We start from the raw sequence: 21,085 nt of genomic DNA on the forward strand, positions 1-21,085 counted from the left end.
ATACCCTGGTGGGTACAGTCTTTCAGAGGTCCCTGTGGAAGTCTCCTGTCCTGTTCTTTGTCTTCTCCTGCTTCTGACATCTATGCTATTTGCCCTTCTAAGTGAAGCAACTTAGTGAAGCATCTTCCCTAGGGTCCTCCTTGTTGTTTAGCTTTTTTAGGACTGTAGATTTTAGTATGTTTATCCTATATTATATGGCTAATATCCACTTATAAGTGTGTACATACTATATGTGTCTCTCTGCTTCTGGGTTACCTCACCCAGGATGATCTTTTCTAGTTCCCACTATTTGCCTGCATATTTCACAATTTCCTTATTTAAAATTTTTAAATTTCTGAGTAATATTCCATTGTGTAAATGGACCATGCCTGAAGAGGTCCTAGACACCCTGCTCAGAGGAAGTGCATAGGCTGTTCAGTTTCCAAGTGGGTTCCCTAGTAACAGGGAAGGGACTGTCTCTAACATGAATTAAGTGGTTGGCTCTTTGATCACCTCACCTTCAGGGGTGCAGCCTTGCCAGGCCACAGAGGAAGATAATGCAGCCAGTCCTGATGAGACCTGATAGCCTAGGGTCAGATAGAAGGTGAGGAAGTTCTCCCCTATAGATGGATTTGGGAAGGGATACAAGGGAAGAAGAGGAACTAAGGGTGGGGCTGGAAGCAGACAAAGTGAATAAATTGTAATAAATACTAAATAAATTTTTAGAAAAATATAAAAGAGGCAATTTCTTTTTTTTTTTCTTTTTTTTTTTTTCAATGCAGTTTATTCAGGAACCTTGAACAATCCTCGGACCCTGGGGAAAGCCAGCCCACAGCTTAAATAGCCTCTGGGTAGCCAACCCAGGCATGCCACATGGGCAATGCAGATAGGTCCACATACATGGAAGCAAGCCAGATCCTCAGCCTTAGCCAAATGTGGAATTGTTCGTGACAGAGAGAAGGTGGAAGGCAGAAACCAGCTCCATCTTTAAGGCATAGCATTCCGCAGCTCTCTACAGTTCCCCCTTTTTGTTTTAGACGCATCAGGCAAGAGTAGAGGTCTGATCTCTGATATTAGAAATAAATTGGGACTTTGTACTGATGTTCATTTAGGTGTCATCCACCCAAAGAGCATCAGACCCGTCTGATACCTTTTTCTCAGAGGCGGGACCTGGGGCATCAACCCGCATGCAATCAGACATGCTCTTCTCTGGGTCCAAAGCGGCTGACCCTGAGTGCAATGCTTAGCCTCGCATCCTGAGCATAACATTTTAGCTTTTTATGGTATCCAACCATGCTTGGGGAGAATGTCCTGCTTCAATGCTGTAAAGGCCTGAATGATCATGGCTGCATCACACTGTTGTGAGACTCTAATCTTGCATATATACCACAGGCAAACCAAGGAGACCAACACCAGAAGGCCTGCTAACGCTCCCATGCCTGCCCATTCCTTCAGATGATTCATGGTTGCAGTAATCCATGATGATAATCCTGTGGCTAGTCCTGCGTCCACTCTGGTAGAATTTACCGTGACAATGGCCACTCTCAGCTGCTCCATCGTAGTATCGAATTCTCCAGTCCAATTACCTAAAATATAGCTCGACAATTGTTTAGACAGATTTGCAGCACAGGAAAAATTCTCATGTTATATGCTAGTGACTCAAAGTCCAGCATATTTTCATTGACAGCCAAGTTGAGCGATTTGCCATAGGGTATCAATTTGCTCCTGCACGAGGTCAATCCTCTGATTGAACACCATCAAGCTTCCTTTTAGTTGAGCATTAACTCCTTTATGTACAACTAAGGCATGAGCTACATTGGCTAAATGATTATTCAGGGTCTGAGCAGTCTGCCCAGTATGACTCATGGCTAATGCCCCGGAGGTAGCTCCAACAGCCGCCAATGAGATGGTAGTAACAATGGTGGCTGTAGTTCCAAGATCCCTTTTCTGTCTGAAGAGGCAATTTCTTAATTGTAACCTCTGGAAAGTCAAAAAACATATCACATGCTTCCAGCATAAAATGGCACATACTATACAGTACCATCCCAAAAAAGAGGAAAAGGAGCACAGTAAGGAAATACTAGACAAAATAAAGATTAAAAACCAGCAGAGAAAACAGCAAATTCTGGTCTCCATATCTTTCATCAAAACACTCTTCAGATCATCAACTACTTTTAGCTTTTCTCACTTGAACATATTACTTTCTCTTAGGCTCAATCAACACTATCACAGCAGCTCTCCTTGACAGGTACTCTACACCTCTGGCATCCCCAAAATTTTGGCATCTCTATCAAAATCCAGGCTTCACCTCTCTGGGTTTCCATTAAGGGACACCTGACACATGCCTAGCCCCAATGGCTCTTTTCTGTTTTTGAGAGAGATTCTACAATCCCTTTCTTATATTCTTGACTCTAAAGCAAAACTCTGTAAAGCAAAATGCTGTCAAGTTTTCTGCCCTATGAGGGTAGAATATGGTCCCCTTGCATAATTTTTCTAATGTTGATGGTTTCCTTCACTGTTTAAGCTTTCTTTAATTCTTTTCCACAAGTTTGAAGCTTAGATGGGTGGGGTCTTGCCCTGAGATCACCACTCCCTCTGTTACATACAACGTTAGGCTTTTCTTTAAAACATTTTATTTCCTTGAGCATTAGACATAACTCCATTTTATTTCCTGCTTCTCCATTTCACCTCAATCTGGCCATTTTGTATTTTTCTCTTTCTTAGCTTTCTCCTATTCATTGTAATATGCATAAGAGTGACCGCTAATAACCATATAATAGAGTCAATACTAGGCGGTCTTGAAATATCCTCTGCTAATGCCATTAATTATAAACTCTTAAGATTTTGACTTAGGCAAATTTTGGGGGTTGAGGGCAGGGACAGAAAGCAGCTACATTCTTTACCCTGGGTCACTTTTTAATGTTCTTTCCCCTCTGAAACCCTTGATTTGGTCCTCTACATTTCAAATCACACTCAGCACTGTCTTCCATACTCCTACTATGATGGCCATTTAAGACCTGCTTAAAGTGTTAATCACATTTCTAGTCTAAAGTTACAAAGTCTTCAGTATTTCTCCAATAAACAGAATGAACAGACATGACATACCATTCCTACTACAAACATCTGTTATAGTCAGTGTTCTATTGCTGTGAAGAGTCACCATGGCCACAACAGTTCTTATAAAAGAAAGCATTGTATTGTGCCCTGCTTTCAATTTCAGTTCGTTTTCATCATGGCAAGGAGTATGGTGGCACACAGGCAGATAAGGGGCTGCAGAAGTAGCTAATAGTTCCACATCTGGATCTACAGAAAGCTGGAAGAGAAAAAGCAACTGAGCCTGGCTGGGGCCTTGAAAGCTTAAAGCCTACCAGCAGTGCCATACCTTCAATGAGGCCTAACCTTAATCCTTCTTAAGCAGTGCCATTTCCCGATGACTAATCATTTAAATATATCAGCCTGTGGGAGCCATTCTTATTCAAATCATGACAGACTTTATACAACTGAGTCATTAAAAATGCCATTCTTGTCCAAACAAAATTAGACAGATTTTATTTACAAAATTTAATTGTCCACAACCTTGATTGGAAAATCAAGAGCAATAGATGGTTAAATTGGAGTATCTTTGATAATTGAATTATGACAAACTATTGATCAGTCTAATTTCTATGTAAATATTCTAAACTTTGCTCTTGCTCCTGCTTATATTGGTTGCTTTTCTTATTCTTTTGCTCTCTTCTTACCTTGTAGGAGGCCTCCATAAGTTTTGAAATAACTCAGTGGACTTCGTTGATTTGAAAGCTTCAAAATTTAGGAATAATGTCTCTCTAAAATACATTAGAAAAGAAAATAAATTCATGTTGGATATTAAGAAGGAGAAATTTATGATAAATTAAGGAAAAAGTGATGTTATTAGGTATTATGTCTTGTATGTCATTTTTTTTTTTTTTTTTTTTTTTGGTCCATTCACATAGTTGAGCACTACTCGGGACACAGGATTCATGAATGCCTGTCATATGCATACTCAGTCCCTGAAACGGAATTCATATCAAGAAAGTAGAGTAAGTCTCCCAGTCATAGAGTGACAAGCATAGGTTAGCTAAATTTTTTTTTAAATTGACTTTTTGAAGAGAGTAGGTTATCCAACTCAAGGTGGCCTTCATATATTTACTGAGAGTGCAGCCCAGTGTATTCATCCATCATTTCTTTGCTGTTCAAGCTCTAACTCTCTAAAGAAATTAAACAGTATACACATTCCACAGCTCATCACCACTCATTTTTCTTATTGCCCTTTCTCTAAGTCATTATAAGCAATCTTCAAATTTCAGTGTACTTCATGTTTTATGTATGAAGAAACAGTGGTAATTTTTCTTTCATAAATTTATTCTAAAAAAGTTATCACTTCTACATTATCTTTCTTGTCAAATTAAAATAAAATTAAAAATTGATAACACTATTTTTTTCAGATAATAAAGATAAGAGTTTTTTTTAATTTAATAATGCAATCTTCCCTTTGGCATCAGCTTTTAAACATCCAAACTATAAGGGTATAAGAAATATGATATCTAGAAACATATTGGCTTTTTTATATTTCTTTTTTCCCAATTATTACTAGGTGGGCTAAACTTTAGTCAAGATAATTTTCCTGAAATCTATGGGAACAAAGACTTATTTAAATGTAATAACACTTAAATTGTCTTCAAAGTCGCATTCAGGGCTGATGTAATGTAAACAACTACTCAGAGTGTCACTCCACAGAAATAAAAACTGACCCTTTTTGCTCTTTGGTTGGATGACACCTAAATGAACATTGGTACAAAGTCCCAATTTATTTCTAATATCAGAGATCAGACCTCTACTCTTGCCTGATGTGTCTAAAACAAAAAGGGGGAACTTTAGAGAGCTGCGTAATGCCGCGCCTTAAAGATGGATCTGGTTTCCGCCTTCCACCTTCCGGATGGTGAGTGCTCTCTGTCACAAACAACTCCACATTTGGCTAAGGCTGAGGATCTGGCTTGCTTCCATGTATGTGGACCTATCTGCATTGCCCACGTGGCATGCTGGGGTTGGCTACCCAGAGGCTATTTAAGCTGTGGGCTGGCTTTCCCCAGGGTCAGAAGATTGTTCAAGGTTCCTGAACAAACTGCATTGAGAAGAACAAAAAAAAAAAAAAAGATCAGAAAGAAGGAGAGGAAGACCTCCCCTATCAGTGGACTTGGGGAGAGGCATGCATGCAGAAAGGGGAGGAGGGTGGGACCGAGAGGGGAGGGGGGAGGGGCCTATGGGGGGGATACAAAAGGAATAAAGTATAATTAATAAAAGTTAAATAAAAAAATTAAACAAAAACAAAAACAAAACAAAAAAAAAACTGACCCTTTTACATATGTCATCTTCAGTGACTTCAATGTAGAAAGGAAATGAACACACATTCATACACATAACAGAGGCTGAAAGAGCCTGCTATACTAAATTCTCCTTTCCTTCCATTGACCTGTTTCTCTTGATACTGTTTAAAGCAGGCTCCCTGTTACATCCTAAAGTCTGTACCATTGATCTCTAGACCAGTGAACTGAGAATAACCCAAAATCAGCAGTTGCCAATAATTGAAATGCTGAAAATTACTACTGCTTATCATTGTGTTATACACCCAGAGATACACGTGACTAGTTTACTGTTGCCTAAAATATTTAGTGCTTAGCTTGTGAGCAATCTCTTATAAATCTATATTCATAAAATAAACTTCTTAATTTGAACATAATGTTATATATACACTTGATCACTAAGAGCTGCTTTCTGAGGCTGGGGATATGGCTCAAGTAGTACAGAATTTATCTTGCATGTGCAGAACTCTGAGTTCAATGCCCAACATCAAATATATAAATAAATGTGTAATATATAAGTATGCTCTCTTCTTTACCTTGGTAAGTAAAAAACTATTATTTTGAAAGGTCAATGAATTAAGTCATGTTAGTCATCAGTAGCTAGCATAGAAAATTACTAACACACTTGATTATATGCATGAGTAACATTGATTATTTAAGTTTTATATTTCCCATAATATTTGTTATGGGAAGGGACACATGAAGATGCTACTTGATTTGGTGACAACTGCTTTTTCTTTTCCCTAAGCAATGTGGATGCTATCACTCTATCATTGACTCACTATACATGATGTGTGACACTTGTTAATGCATTACACTACTATCTTGTACAATCCTTTAAGGCAAGGAAATATCCTCATTCCAGTAAAAGTCACTTAGGCACTACCAGTATTGAAGAGGCACTCATTAAATTATTGTTTATTTTGGACTCTAATCTGGATATAAGCTTTCTTTTTTTTTTTAATTTTATTTTTCTCATTAGTCACATTTTGTTAATTCTGTATCCCAGCTGTATCCCTCATTCCCTCCCCAATCCCACCCTCCCTTCCTCATCTCATCCCTGCCCCTTTCCAAGTCCACTGATAGGGGAGGACCTCCTCTCCTTTCATATGACTCCCTTTTGTCAGGTATTTTCAGGACTGGCTGCAAAGTCCTCCTCTGTGGCCTAACAGTACTCCTCCTCCCTTGGGAGGTGGGGAGGTCAAAGAGCCAGTCATTGAGTTCCTGTTAGAAATAGTCCTTGTTCCCCTTACTATGGGAAACCAATTGATTACTGAGCTATCATGGGTCACATCCGAGCAGAGGTTCTAGGTTTTATCCTCTCATGGTCTTTGGTTGAGTGTCCATCTCAGAAAAGACCCTGTGCCCAGATATGTTTGGTCCTGTGGAGCTCCTATCTTTTCCTCATCAAGCTCCCCTTCTTTCATATGATTCCCTGCACTCTGCCGAAGGTTTGGTTATGAGTCTTAGTATCTACTTTGGAGCACTGATAGATAGAGTCTTTCAGATGCTTTCTGCTGTAGACTCCTGTCATACGTTCAATGCATATCCCATTTGTCTTTCTAAATGAGGATACTCCGTGTCTGCTTTCTTGATTATCTTCTTTAGGTGTATAGATTTCATTATGTATAAGCTTTCTTTTAATCTATTCTTTTTTTTTCAAACTTAAGTACTCTACTTGGTTACAAATTAGCTATAAATTTTTACCTTTAAGATGAAATTATCATTGTTTAAAAATGTTTGTGGATTTTATTATCTATGAGTCTCTTTTTTATGAAATAAATAAATTACAGATTAAGACTAAAAGTTGTGAAGCAGTTTTCAGTTTGTCAATTATTAATAAAACATATATATATATATATATAGGCATTTTGAGACAGGGTTTCTCTGTGTACCCTTGGCTGTTCTGGACTTGCTCTATAGACCAGGCTGGCCTGTCTTTGCCTCCCTGAGTGCTGGGATTAAAGGGGTCCACCTCCACATCTGACTAAAACATAAATAATTTTTAAAGATTTTTTTTATTTCTTTCCTTTTGAAGATTATAATATAATTTGATATTTTTTCTACTTTCTCCTTCCACCCAATCCTTCCATATACTCTTCCTTGTGCTCTTTCAAATTTATGACCTCTTTTTACATTAATTATTATTATGTTCATATATGTGTGTGACCTAAGTGACCTAAAAGCCTCTTCCCTGATGACCAGTTTTGTGGTACTAGCAGGCATCATATAACACTGCAAAGGAGAGCAGCAACCATCAGTCATACTCAGCTATGATACTTATGACCCACAACAATGACCAGCATGGGACAGTAAGGCTAAAGTTGTAGTAGTAACATGCATACCTTAGTGGGAACCAACAATTCTCTATTTAGATTTCAAAGATTTGCTCAACAAGAGCAAATAATGTATGATTCTGGAAATCTAGACAACTACTTAGGGTTTTAAAGTCATGGATCTTGGAGGAAAAGACACAACTGCCACTGTACTAAACCGGCATAATTCCCAACTACTAATAAATTTCAATAATATGAAGTTCACATCAGGAATGGGAACACAGACATGAATCTTTCTTGATAGCAGTTCAGATATTGTTGTAAGATCTAGATTAGTTTTAGGAATTAAATACCAAGGTAATTAAGGTTACATGAAATGGAGGAAGGGAAGAGCTAGCGAAGAATTCATTGTCTACCAGCCCAATTCCACATCAAAACTAGCATGCATAAGGAAAAGAAAAATGAAATGTGAAGTTCCATAAAGACTTGTTGAGTGAATTAGAGTTGTTACAGATTCTGTTCACTGAAACATCAATTTGGAGGTCAGAGATTATATGTGCCTTTTAAAAATAATTAATAATAGGAAAAAGGTAGTTAGAATCAGAACACTCTGAATGTGTAATGCCTGCATATGTCAATGTCTGATGTTAGCCAGTTAGTACTGAATGACAAAGCTCCAATGGGCAAATACTGATGTAAAGCCAGAACCTACTGCCTTTAGTATTGTGATGAAGGCAGTATGAGAAATTCAGATAAATGGGAAAGGAAGATGAGTTTCATTCTGGATAAACAAATTCTACTTGCCATGAAGATTTCTGCAGTTTCTAATAAGATAGAAAGCCATCAATCACAAATAAAATGAGCTAAATACTCTCATTTTTGTTATTGTTTAAAAGCAACATATGGCAGGTTAATTTATATTTAAGGAAGCCCTGTCAGATATGATTGATAATTGCTTAAATACATTGATTGCTTGTGAGATAAAACAAAGAATATGAAAATGAAAAAAGAGAGCTATGCTGACATAATATATTTAACACCTGGCAAGTGAAGTGATTGCAATGCATGGTGATTACCTGGAAAAGGTAAAAGCATTGTTGCATCATCTGGCTCTATTTTTTATATGTAATTAGAGTAGATACATTCATTGTGCAATTGTGCTATGAATAACAGTGAAATAAGTATTGAGGTGTACAAACAAGAAATATCAAGTCCTGAAGGAAAAAATAGAATATTTAAGTCAAGATTGTAAAATATTAGTGTAGCTTGTTATGACCAGGATAATCAATGAATACAAGAGAAGTTTCTCTGAACACATATAATCTAATCAGTTTGGATGAACACATGATAAGACTTTATGATAGTTTCCAAGAAGTGAGTTTTCAAAAGCCAGAGTTCTATTGCTATGAAGAGACACCATGAACATGAAAACCTTTACAGAAGAAAACATTTAATTAATGGATTTAATTAACATTTAATTATAGATTGTTTATGGTTTTAGAGGTTTAGTTCATTAGCATCATGGTGACATACACAGATGCATGATGTTAGAAAAGTAGCTAAGACTTCTACATCTAGATCCAAAGACATCTAGAAGAAACAGTCACTGGGTGTAGCTTGACCTTTTGAAACTTCAAAGCCCAACCCCAGAGACACACTTCCTCCAACAAGGCCACACCTACTCCAACAAGGACATACCTCCTAATCTCCTTTAGATTGTGCTATTCCATGATAACTAAGCATTCAAGCATATAGTCATTCCTATTCAAACATCCACAGTCATCAGACCTTAGCTAAGAAGATCAGACAGAAATTCTAATATAAACAAACATCAGAAAATGGGGACCATAGTAGATGCTACTGGAAGCATGTACCTTCCCAGCCTGGCTTCATGGACAAAGAGGATAAAGAACCAAAAGTAAAATAATAAGACACATTCTTTCTGTATCTCTCTCTGTGTCTCTCTGTGTCTTTGTCAGTCTGTCTGTCTGTCTCTCCTCTCCCTCAGCATTGCATGTATATTTGTGTGTGTGTGTGTGTGATTTTTTTTGAGCAGTGATAAAAAAAAATTTAAAGTCTTGACTGAGAGCATGAACTGGTAAATCACTTTTTCACCCATAGGGATTTTATGAGGTATATAAAATAAAAGAGGCAGATAGACTTGTAATGCCAGGATCAGGGGACCCTCAGAGACCACCAGGAGATGACACGATGCAAGAGCAAGAGAGCTTTATTACGAGAGCAATTGAACTCAGGACCCAGGTCTCACTGACACAACAGTAGAGAAGTGGGACCCTAAGCCCTGAGTGAGCAGGATTTTTAAATGGAATGACTGTAAGCAGGGGATTTACATGACAGCAAACAGGGGGGTACATGTTTCCATAAGAGAAAGCAGGGGGGATTCAGGCCTTGACATTAGAGAATTGGGTAAAACCATAGGGGAGAGGTAACCATTTACATAATCACAATTGCCAGGGAGATTGTCTCTATTTTTTACTAAACATTTATTCTGTGTTATTTACTGGAGGCTATTGCTTGGAGAACTAACTTTGTTTTCTGCCAGGTGCACATTCTGTGATATTTCCTAGTACCTGAGTTCGGCTCCCAGTCAAGATGGCTCCTTATTTCAAAATGGAGTCACCCAGGCTAACTTAAACTCTTCAGACTAAATATTTGTTTATTTTATGACAATGGAAAGATAAAATCTGAGAGTTTGGGCAACTATCTTTCCCTATTCTTTTTATTAATGTTTTCTGTTTTTGTCACAACAACTGTCAACCCTCATTGCCTTGGAAGGTGTATCACATAGCATGCAATTTAGACAAAATCACAGGTTCTCTGGTCATTACTTTGACATTCATCTTAGAGTCAACCATTTTAGCTATCCCACATGAAGAATGTCTCCTGGACTACATTCATTCTGTATTGAAAGACAGGAAAGATTACATCAAGGTAAAAATTCATCTAGCTCATGTAGGCAGTGGTCAAGGTAAAAATAAATGAATGAATAAATAAATAAATAAATTCTCTATTTTACTAGAACCCTCAATTTTAAAGAATGCAGACATGTCAAACTCATGTAACATTTTAAAATAGAATCTCAGTGTTTTTATTGAGTTCATTAGAGCAGTGAAAATTTTCTGTGCTAAATAGAATTCATCATTGTCTGGGGTTTGGCCTAGCTTTTTTTCCCTGTGTAAAAGTATGAGCTCCATTCATTTTATTAATGAATAGGAACAAAGTTGAAGATATGTGGTCCTGAGGGAAAGGAGCAGCTGGAGAGCTTGCTTATCTACTAAGTAAACTTCACAAAACAAAACAAATGAAAAAAGTGACTCTGATTCTAACTTGGTGCAAAACATAACCTTTTATTTTTTCTTGTAAACTGATGAGATTTTGATTTGGTTGCTAATAGAAGGATGGGTGAGAGGTTACTTGCAAGTAGCAGGGATGGCTCAAAAGTGGCTGCGTCACCAGAAATCCCACCACAATATAGGTAATGATTCCCCAAAGCTGCATCCGTGGAGCTCTCTACCAAGAGCTTGCAGGATGCTTAACAATCAGAAAGATTTTTCTCTTTATTTTCTTTTTTTGTTGGGGGGGAGTGGATAAGTAGGGGGTCTAAGACAGGGTTTCTCTGTGTAGCCCTAGTTGTTCTGGAACTCACTCAGTAGATCAGTAGACCGGACTGTTCATTGTCTCAGAGATCTGCCTTCTTTCCTGTTTAAAGGTATGCACCACCAACACCTGGCTCAGGGACTGGAAAGACCCTGCCGTTCCCTGGGGGCTTATAAACAACTTAAAGGGTCTTAGGAAGGTGGTATGACAAGTTCCCTTTTCCTCCAAACTGAAACATCTGCTCCAGGAAGAAAAGGAAGGCTCATGACCCTCAGAAGGCCCAGGGTCCAGAAAAATAGAAGCTTGGACAATTCTTAAGGATCCCTATTCTGTACTATGAAAAGAAGCAAACAATTGCTCAGGATGGAAACTCTAACCAGATAATCTGCAGAATGAAAAAAAAAAAAAACAAAAAAAACATTATTTTTTCTTGAAAAGTACAAGTTGCTCTCAAAAGCTAAAACTATGAATTCATCAAGGATATATATTGTTTCTTTGTGAATTTCATGTTTTTCACTTCAATCCTGTTCATCTCCACCACCCCTTCTATCTGCCCTCCAACCTTGTAACTTCCAACCCACCCCCCACCCCTGCTCCCGAACAGAAAGAAAAATCTTGTAGTAGAAAGTACACTGTATCACAGTGTAACCGACAGCACACCCTTGTGTCCAGACTTTGCTTGCAAATGTTCACTGCAATGACTCACTGAGGCTTCTTGCTTCTGGCTACTCATCAACACTAGGACCTCACTGGCACTCCTCTCTGATATTCTGTTGTTACTCTGTGTCCTGGATATCCTATAGTTTTAGATCTGTAGGACTGGCTCCTTCATGAACTCCAGCAGTTTATCATTGGGGTAGGTGTTGGGGTGGGCCAATTGAAAGCACTGCATCAAGGTCTGAGGGGTTCCTGAGCCCACCAGCTTTTCCTCTCTCATACCCTCAGGGTTGGTTCACCTGAAACCCCCACAAGCAGGACCAGCTCTACCCTGCTGCCCAAAGGAGGCCCAGGGTCTACTCTCCCTAGTGTTACAGCCATGGAGGGACAGGGCTAGATCTCCCACTCTCAAGACCCCAGGTCCAGCTCTCTTGCTTGCCACACTGGCAAAGAATAAGGGAGTAAGAGGGCATCTCTCCATTATCTGCACCACTGCCCAACAGAAAAGAGGCAGGTCTAGCTCCTGCCTTCACACCCTTGGGCACAGCTCCCCCTCAACCTCCACATCTAGGGCCAGCTCTGCTGTACTGCTCAGGTGAAGTGCAGGGCCTGCTCTATCTCCCTCATACCTTCAGGGACAGTTTGACTGTGTCTCCACCACCAGGGTCAACTCTACTATGCTGCCCAGCCAGGCAAAGTGCAGGGCCTGCTATCCACAGTACTGCAACTGGTGAGGGGCAGGACCAGCTCTCCTGCTCTCATGACCCCAGGGCCAGGTCTACTGCCTGCCACAGGTGATGAAGGGCAAGGAGGGAGGAGTATATTTTTCCCCCATAAATGGTACCACCTCGGAGACAAGTAGCAGGGCGAGCTATCCCGTGCTCATACCCTGGAAGCTTGCTCATATGCAACTCCTGCAATGCGTAGGGAACAATCTCCTAAGTACGTAGCTAGCCAGGGGCAGGGACTGCAGTCCAGTCCAGGTCCTGGCCTATGGTGGTAACAGATCCTTGTTACTGCAGGGCCACTGACCCAGACATAAACCCCACTGGAACACAGGTTCCATGATGGATGGTCCCAAGTGGCATCATCGGCTACTCACATAAGGCTCTTCCTCACTAGCCTCGACCCTCCAGTTCTGCCTCTCTTCATTGTGCCCACATCCTTCTGTTTCTCTTCCATTTCTCCACCACCTGTTTGCTCCTCTTAGTGGTGCCTGGGGTCTTTGAGTGTCTAGGGTTGTCTCAGGAGTGATCTCAGGAGTTTTATGGCACTGGGCAGGGGTCATCTTGGGCATGGTCTACTTCCTCCCTCCTAGAGCCAGACTTGTGGTCATCTCAGGCTATCTTTCTGTCTGGTCCTTATGGCATTGGTCTGGTGGTCATCAGACTCACCTTTTCCAGGAAATGTCAGGAAATGTTCATAGGTCAGAACACTGAGCATAGACATAGATGTTCTCTTCTCTGCCCCCTAGTGGCAAACATGTGGCACTGCAGCCACGCCTGCAGGGGCTTAGGGTCAGGTTCATCGTGGGTATTTACTTCTACTTTCATTTTGGATTTTGCTTTTGACACACTAGAACAAAACTAAATCGCAACATTTGGCAAAGGCTTTGTTCACATTACACATCTTAATTATGGTTTCTACCCCTTATACTCTGATAAGTTCCTTCCTACCTTTCTCGTTATCCTGATCCATTGCCTTTTTGTCTTTCATTAGAAAGCAAATGGCCTTCTAAGGAATAATAAAAAACAATACAATATATATATTAAATATACTATAGACCAACATATTATATTTAATATATATAATAAAACTAAAATTTAAACACCAAAATAAGGCAAACAAACAAACAAACAGAAAAAAGCCCAGGGAAAGTCACAAGAAATACATATAGATGCACACTCAGGAATCTCATAAAACACAACACTGTATACTGTAATATTTATGTAAAGGACCTTTATGGCAAAATGAGAGAAAAAATGTAATTGAAACAAAGATAAATTAATTTAAAAAAAAACAAATAAATAAAGTAAAAAATGTTAAAGCTTACGACATGATATAATGACACTACTAGACAAGGATCTCCAAAGATGCCACTAAGTTTGTTTTCTGTTGGCCATCACCACTGGGAGTACAGCCTCCCCTGGAGTAGTTTGTTTCCCATTGAGACCCCTTGGAGATAACTAAATTTTCATTAATAAGTGGGTATTAATTGGAGATAACATTGGGGTTAGGGTTGGAGGCATGTGTCCACTTCTTTCAGCTCTAGGTCCCCACCTGGTGCAGACCACGTAGGCCCTATGCATGCTTCCTCGGTCTCCGTGAAGCAGCAATGTATATCATTCATGTGTGTCTCCATCATGATAACTTAGAGGTCTTTGTTTCCTTGCTTCCATTCCCTCTGCTTTTTACAATCCTTCTGCCTCTTCTTCCACAGTGAACCCTCCGCCCTCAGGGGAGGGATTTGATGGAGACATTCAAGTGTTCTAAGGTTTCTTACTGTATGTATATTGTCTGACTGTGTATGAGTTTTTGTATTTGTTCCCATCTGCTGTAGGCGCAAGCATCTATAATGTCTGAGGAAGGTGCTGATTTATGAGTATAAAAGAATGTCATTAGGAACCATTCAATTGCTCAGTTCCTTTTGTAGAGCTGTTGTGTTTTTTTTTTTGTAGAGTTTCCTTTTGTAGAGCTGTATGTGGTTTTTCCTAATCTCAGTCACTCAAATCCTCTCTCATTGAGAAGAACTTATGTCGAATCAGTTCTCAGATAGTGACTACCATAGCTCTGTGCCACCACTACCCTAGAATATCTTGCAAGCAGGGCACCATTTTAGACAACTGGGTTTGTATAGGGTTAGTGTCAGTATTTTTCCTTTGGTAGTATGCTGAGTACCTTCCTGTATCCCGGAAACTAGCATGTTGTGGTGAAGGTTGTATGTGGACACCAGCTTGACCTCTCCATGTTTAATGAGTAGTGTGAGTGTTGTCCTCAGCAATGGAGACTTGCCATCAGATTGTGGAGAACAACCTATAGTTTTGGCAACAGACTGGATTGTTTGGGGCTCTCTTGGGAATTCTTTGGTCAAAAACTTAATTAGATGTAACTCGGTCCTACAACTGAAAGTTTCATTTGATGACAAGAGTAATGTAAATGTTTTAGAAAGCTTCTCTGTTTAAAGTTTACACACTGCCCCTCAAATGTCCCTTAATTGTAGTATTCTCTCCCCGTATTCCCTCTGTTATCCCACTCTTCTCTCTCTTTTTCATTGGTCATCTCATTCAAATTCTTCTCTATCCATCCATATAACTATCTATTCTATTTGCAAATTTTCTAACAAGATTTGTCTATCCCTTCCAACACCTATTTTATGGGTAATCTCTATAGTTGATGGATTATAGCTTGGTTATCATTGATTTTGTGGCTAATATCCACATATAAGTAAATACATATTGTATTTGGCTTTTTAGGTCTGGGTTGCCTCACTCAGAATGATTTATTTTTCTAGTCTCATCCATATACCTACAAATTTGTTATTGTGTTGGAATTTGATAGGGATCATATTGAAACTGCAGATTGCTTTTGGTAGCATGGACATTATTACTACATTAATCCTACCAATCCAACAGCATGGAAAATATTTCAATTTTCCGATACAGTCAGTTTCTTTCTTTTGTGACTTGAAGCTTTTGTGATTCAGTCTTTCACTTCCTTAGTTAGAGTTATCTACAAGATAGGCTTTTGTAAAAGGTTTTATAATTTACAAGTATCTGAACTTCCTTTGGTTGGTGTCCCTAATTCCATTTTAAAGTATGTTCTTGTATACCAATAGTATAAATAAGATAAAAAAAATAATTGTAAGAGAGTAAGATAGAATTTATTTCATTTTAGTTATCCTACATAGGTTTTTAATTCTCTGCTTTCTAAAACTTTAAATTTGGTTTAAAGTGAAATTAAACCAAATTTGGGAAAATGCCATTTTTTTTTAATTTTACAATTCTCTAATCAATGGCATGCTAATTGTATCGCACACAGTTATATTTTTACACCATAATGTTTGTATTAATAGTTTTTATTTTATTATTATAGATGTACAGATCTAAAGTACAGTTTAATTTTATAGTCAGTATTATTTACTTTTTCATGATTATTACCAGCACTGCTTTTAACTTATGGAGAAGTGTAAAAACAAAAGATCTACTCTGAATTGTGAGCATACTTAATATTCCAGGGATCACTCAAGTCATGTGACATAAGTTGAGGTACTTTGAGCATGTACAATAGCTGGAAGAATCTTGATACTGGCTTACGGGTCTCTGTTTTTTCTCAAAATGAAAGCATTGTAATCCACTATGCAAGTAATCAACACTAAAGTAAAGTATTTTAGAAAGTTATTAGTTACTGCCAGAATATTTATGCCACTATAGTATCTCTGTGCATGTCATGCCAATCCAGTTATTATCGTAGGTGCCAAATTTCACAGCTGGGTATAATGGATGAGTACTTTTTCCCTCTGGTATTGTTCATAGCGCATTCCAGTTTTGTAAATGTTATTAATAGGGAGAACAATTCCAAGCAAATATTGAGCTAAGATTCAACTAAGTTGTGTCTTCATCAATAGGGTCCTACTATCAAGGTCCAGAGAGTAACCAACAATATTGACAATATCCTGTTATGTCTGAAGATCAGTAAGATCTCACTGACCAACAAGGCTAAAAATGCTAGACTTTCGAAATTTCTGTCTGTCAAAGGAAAACACCACTTTAATTTTTATATGTCTGTTTTTTGTATATATATGTATAGTTGTTTTATACACACACATGTATGTGTGTGTCATCTATAGTAATAGGTTTACTTATGATTTTTCTGAAAGGTAATTTCTAATCCATATATAATGTCCAAAGTAACCCTGTAGACAATTGGGAAATCAGGATTTAAAGTCAGAAGATCAATATCGGATATCTATTGTTTCTAAATATAAATACAGATAGATAAGTAAAAGTAGAACTTATTGTATAATATTTTTACTAGTTATGTTCTCAGCATATCACACATAATCCTGATGTAGTCTTTTTCTAGTATAGTACTTGTTTTAGACTGTGTTCTTTTGCTATGAAAAGAGAGATGAGACCGGATAAGCTAGTGTCAGATGGAAGGGGAGGAGGACCTCCCCTATCATTACACTTGGAGAGGGGCATAGGAGGAGACGAGAGAGAGAAGGAGGGTGGGACTGGGAGGGGAGGAGGGAGGGGGTTACAGCTGGGATACAAAGTGAATAAACTCTAATTAATAGAAAGATAAAAATTTAATTTATAAACAAAAACAGAAACAAAACCATTTCATTGGGTCTGGCTTTCAGTTTCAGAAGTTTAGTCATTATCATTCTGGCGGGAACCATGGTGGTAAGCAGGCACACATGGTGCTAGAGAAGGAGCAAAGAGTTCTACAACTTGATCCACAGACAGCAGAAGGAGACTGTGTGCCACACTGGGCATATTTTGAGCTTATGAAACCTCAAAGCTCACCCAATAGTTACATACTTCCTCCAATAAGGCCACACCTACTGTAAACTGGTCACACCTCCTAATCAAACACATGAATCTACAGAGCCATGCCTATGTAAACCACCACAGGGCTCAAAGGTTTGTGGACCATTCATTTATTTTGGAATAGTATATTATCCAAATAAATGATAATAATCTCATTTATTTGTGAATTGTTTCATTAGTGATTACTGTTAATTGTGGCATTATCATTAAAACATACAGAACAACTAACTACTTAGACATTAAAATAACTTATTTATTCTGAATACCTATTATTGAAGAAATAATTTAAAAGCCAGGCGCAGTGGCACACACCTGTAATCCCAGCAGTAGGGAGACAGAAGCAGGTGAATCCCTCTGAATTCAAGGTCACTCTGGTCTACAAAGTGAGTCTAGGACCACAAAGACTAGACAGAGAAACCTTGTCTCAAAAAAACAAAACAAAACAGAAATTTAAAGAATAAAACTTTTCGTTATACAACCATAAAATCAAATGGAAATACAGAATTCAACAATAATGGAAAAATATAGAATGAGGATTGAACCAATCTTAAACATAGCTTTAGAGAATATTCATTTGAGCTATAGGGCATATGTATTTGTCTCTGCTAGGAACACTAACATATGACATTTTTCATATGCATCATTTTTGAGCAATGTTATATACCGGTAATTTTAGTGTTTTATTTTTTAATTAAATTTTTATTTTTATATTAATTACAGTTTATTTACTTTGTATTCCAGCTGTAACCCCCTCTCCTATTTCCTCCCAATCTTACTCTCCTCCCTCATCTCCTCCCTGCCTCTCTCTAAGCCTACTGATAGGGGAGGTCCTCCTCTATTTCCACCTGATCCTAGCTTTTCAGGTCTCATCAAGACTGGCTACAATGTCCTCCTCTGTGGCCTAGCAAGGCTGCTACTCCCTCGTGGCGGGGGCGTGGGGGGGTCAAAGAGCCCTCCACTGAGTTCATGTCAGAGACAATCCCTGTTCCCCTTACTAGGTTAACCCACTTGGATACTGAGTTGTCATGGCCTACATCTGAGCAAAGGTTATAGGTTATATCCATGCATGGTCCTTGGTTGGAGAATCAGTCTCAGAAAAGACCCCTGTGCCCAGATATATTTGGTCCTTGTGGAACTCCTGTCCTCTCCCGATCTTACTAACTCCCCCTTCTTTCAGTTGATTCCCTACACCCTGCCCAAGGTTTGGTTATGAGTCTCAGCACCTGCTTTGATACAATGCTAGGTAGAGTCTTTCAGAGGCCCTCTATGGTAGGCTCCTGTCATGTTTCTTGTTTTCTTCTATTTCCAATGTCCATCCCATTTGTCTTTCTAAGTGAGGATTGATCATATTATCCCGGGTCCTCCTTCTTGTTTTGCTTCTTTAGGTATACAGATTTTAGTATGTTTATCCTATCTTATACGTCTAGTATCCACTTATAAGTGAGTATATATGTGTGTGCCCTTCTGCTTCTGGGATACCTCACTCAGGATGGACCAAATACCTCAATATAAAACCAGACACACTAAATCAGTTAGAAGAGCAAGTGGGGACGAGCCTAGAATTCATTGGCACAGGAGACAACTTCCTGATCAGAACACCAACAGCACAGGCTCTAAGATCAACAATCAATAAATAGGACCTCATGAAACTGAAAAGCTTCTGTAAAGCAAAGGACACTGTCGTCATAACAACATGACAGCCTGCAGACTGGGAAAGGATCTTCACCAACCCTATATCTGACAGAGGGCTAATAGCCAGAATATATAAAGAACTAAAAAAGTTAAAATACCATGAATCAAGTAATCCAATTAAAAAATGGGGTACAGAGAGCTAAACAGAAAATTCTCTTTAGAGGAATATAGAATAGCAGAGAAACACTTAAAGAAATATTCAACGTCCTTAGCCATCAGGGAGATGCAACTCAAACTACCCTGAGATTTCACCTTACACCCATCAGAATGGCTAAGATGAATAACTCAAGTGAAAACACGTGCTGAAGAGATTGTGTAGAAAGGGGAAAACTCCTCCATTGCTGGTGGGAATGTAAACTTGTACAACCACTCTGGAAATCAATCTGGCACTTTCTCAGGCAATTAGGAATAGTGCTACATCAAGATCCAGCTATACCAACCCTAGACATATATCCAAAAGAAGCCCAAGTGCACAACAAGGACATTTGCTCAACCATGTTTGTAGCAGCTTTATTTGTAATAGCCAGAACATGGAAACAACCCAGATGCCCCTTAATGGAGGAATGGATACAAAAATTGTGGTAAATTTGCACAATGGAATACTACTCAACAATTAAAAACAAGGAAACAATGAAATTTGCAGGCAAATAGAGGGAACTAGAATTTTAGTGTTTTGAACTGAGACAGGAGGATTACTTGAGGTCATTTTAGGCTAAACTGTGAGATAAAGGCAATTCTAAGTGTCCTAGTTATTTTCTGTTGCTGTGGTAAAATGAAATGTCTAGCACATCTTCATGGAGAAATAATTCATCTTAGCTCATAGCTCAAGGGTATAGCCCAGTATTTAGTGGAATTCAAGGCTACAAGAGCTTAGAATAGTTGGTCATCCTACATCTGTAATAAAGAATAATACTCTGTACTCAATTGTCTATGGTGCGACCCATAATACACAGCTAGCTTAAGATAATCTTCCACCCGCATGCCACACGTCTTTTCTGCGGATGATTGTAGGTTCTTATTTGCTGACAGTTAAACAATAACTGGGACACTGTGTTTGCTTCAAAAATAAAACTAACAACAGCAACAAAAATTTAATTCCCTTGTATTTGTTTTTGAACGGCTTGTGGCCTATTTGATCAGTATAGTATAACAAGTAAATAATCTGTGCAACAACTATGTACCCCTAACCAAGTCTTTAAATGCCTATGATTATGGAAGGCCATAAGCTACTTTTTGAATTTTTACTTAAATCTTTGGGGGTGAAGAGATGGCTTAGCAGCTAATTGGTAACTTTACTTTGACTTCCAGTACTCACGGTTGTGTAATAACCATCTGTAACTCCAGTTCCAGGGATCTGACCCCTGTTCTGATAAGGCACACACTTACTGTATGTAGACACTGATAAAACATTTATATATATGAAAATAAAATAAATATAAAAAACTTCATTTCAATTACATTTGGTATCTATAGTAACCAGACATTAATTCATGAATAGAAGCCTTTGTTAACTATTATAATCACATTAATTTTCTTTCTTTGCATGTGCTGTTGAATAGTTAACTATTCTTCCATATAAGCTGGGAGCAATGTAAGCCATGTTATTTTTAGTTCCTCTTGCATTTAAAAAAATGATTAATTTGCAGCTGTTTTCCCTCTGAAGACAATCCAAAACACATTTTTCACAAAGAATCTTTTCAAAGCAAAGTGCATTATATAGGCTATGAATAAAATTTGCTCACATAAGTCAAAAGCTTTTTGAATGGAGTATGACATATTTGAGAGTATGGTTTGCTAGCTTTTTTTTTTTTTTTTTTAGAGTGTTTAGAATGATCTGCACTTCACCACTTTGGGCATGTCTAGACAACACAAGGTACTTGAAAGCTTCATTACAAGGTAGTACAAGGACTTTCATTTTGGTAGTAGAATAAAT

General features: G+C 38.3%; 1 protein-coding gene and 1 non-coding gene across 2 annotated transcripts in view; one reads left to right on the top strand and one right to left on the bottom strand.

Annotated features, from left to right (window-relative positions):
• Positions 1 to 21,085, top strand: part of Csmd3 (CUB and Sushi multiple domains 3) — a 1,323,831-nt gene that overhangs the window by 1,105,760 nt on the left and 196,986 nt on the right. The gene's annotated exons all lie outside the window — the stretch shown is intronic.
• Positions 13,302 to 13,431, bottom strand: LOC132656139 (small nucleolar RNA SNORA17). The gene has a single exon (XR_009594076.1). It is a non-coding gene; the product is annotated as a small nucleolar RNA SNORA17 (small nucleolar RNA).

This window comes from Meriones unguiculatus, chromosome 8, assembly GCF_030254825.1.
Source record: "Meriones unguiculatus strain TT.TT164.6M chromosome 8, Bangor_MerUng_6.1, whole genome shotgun sequence".
Lineage (NCBI taxonomy): Eukaryota > Metazoa > Chordata > Mammalia > Rodentia > Muridae > Meriones > Meriones unguiculatus.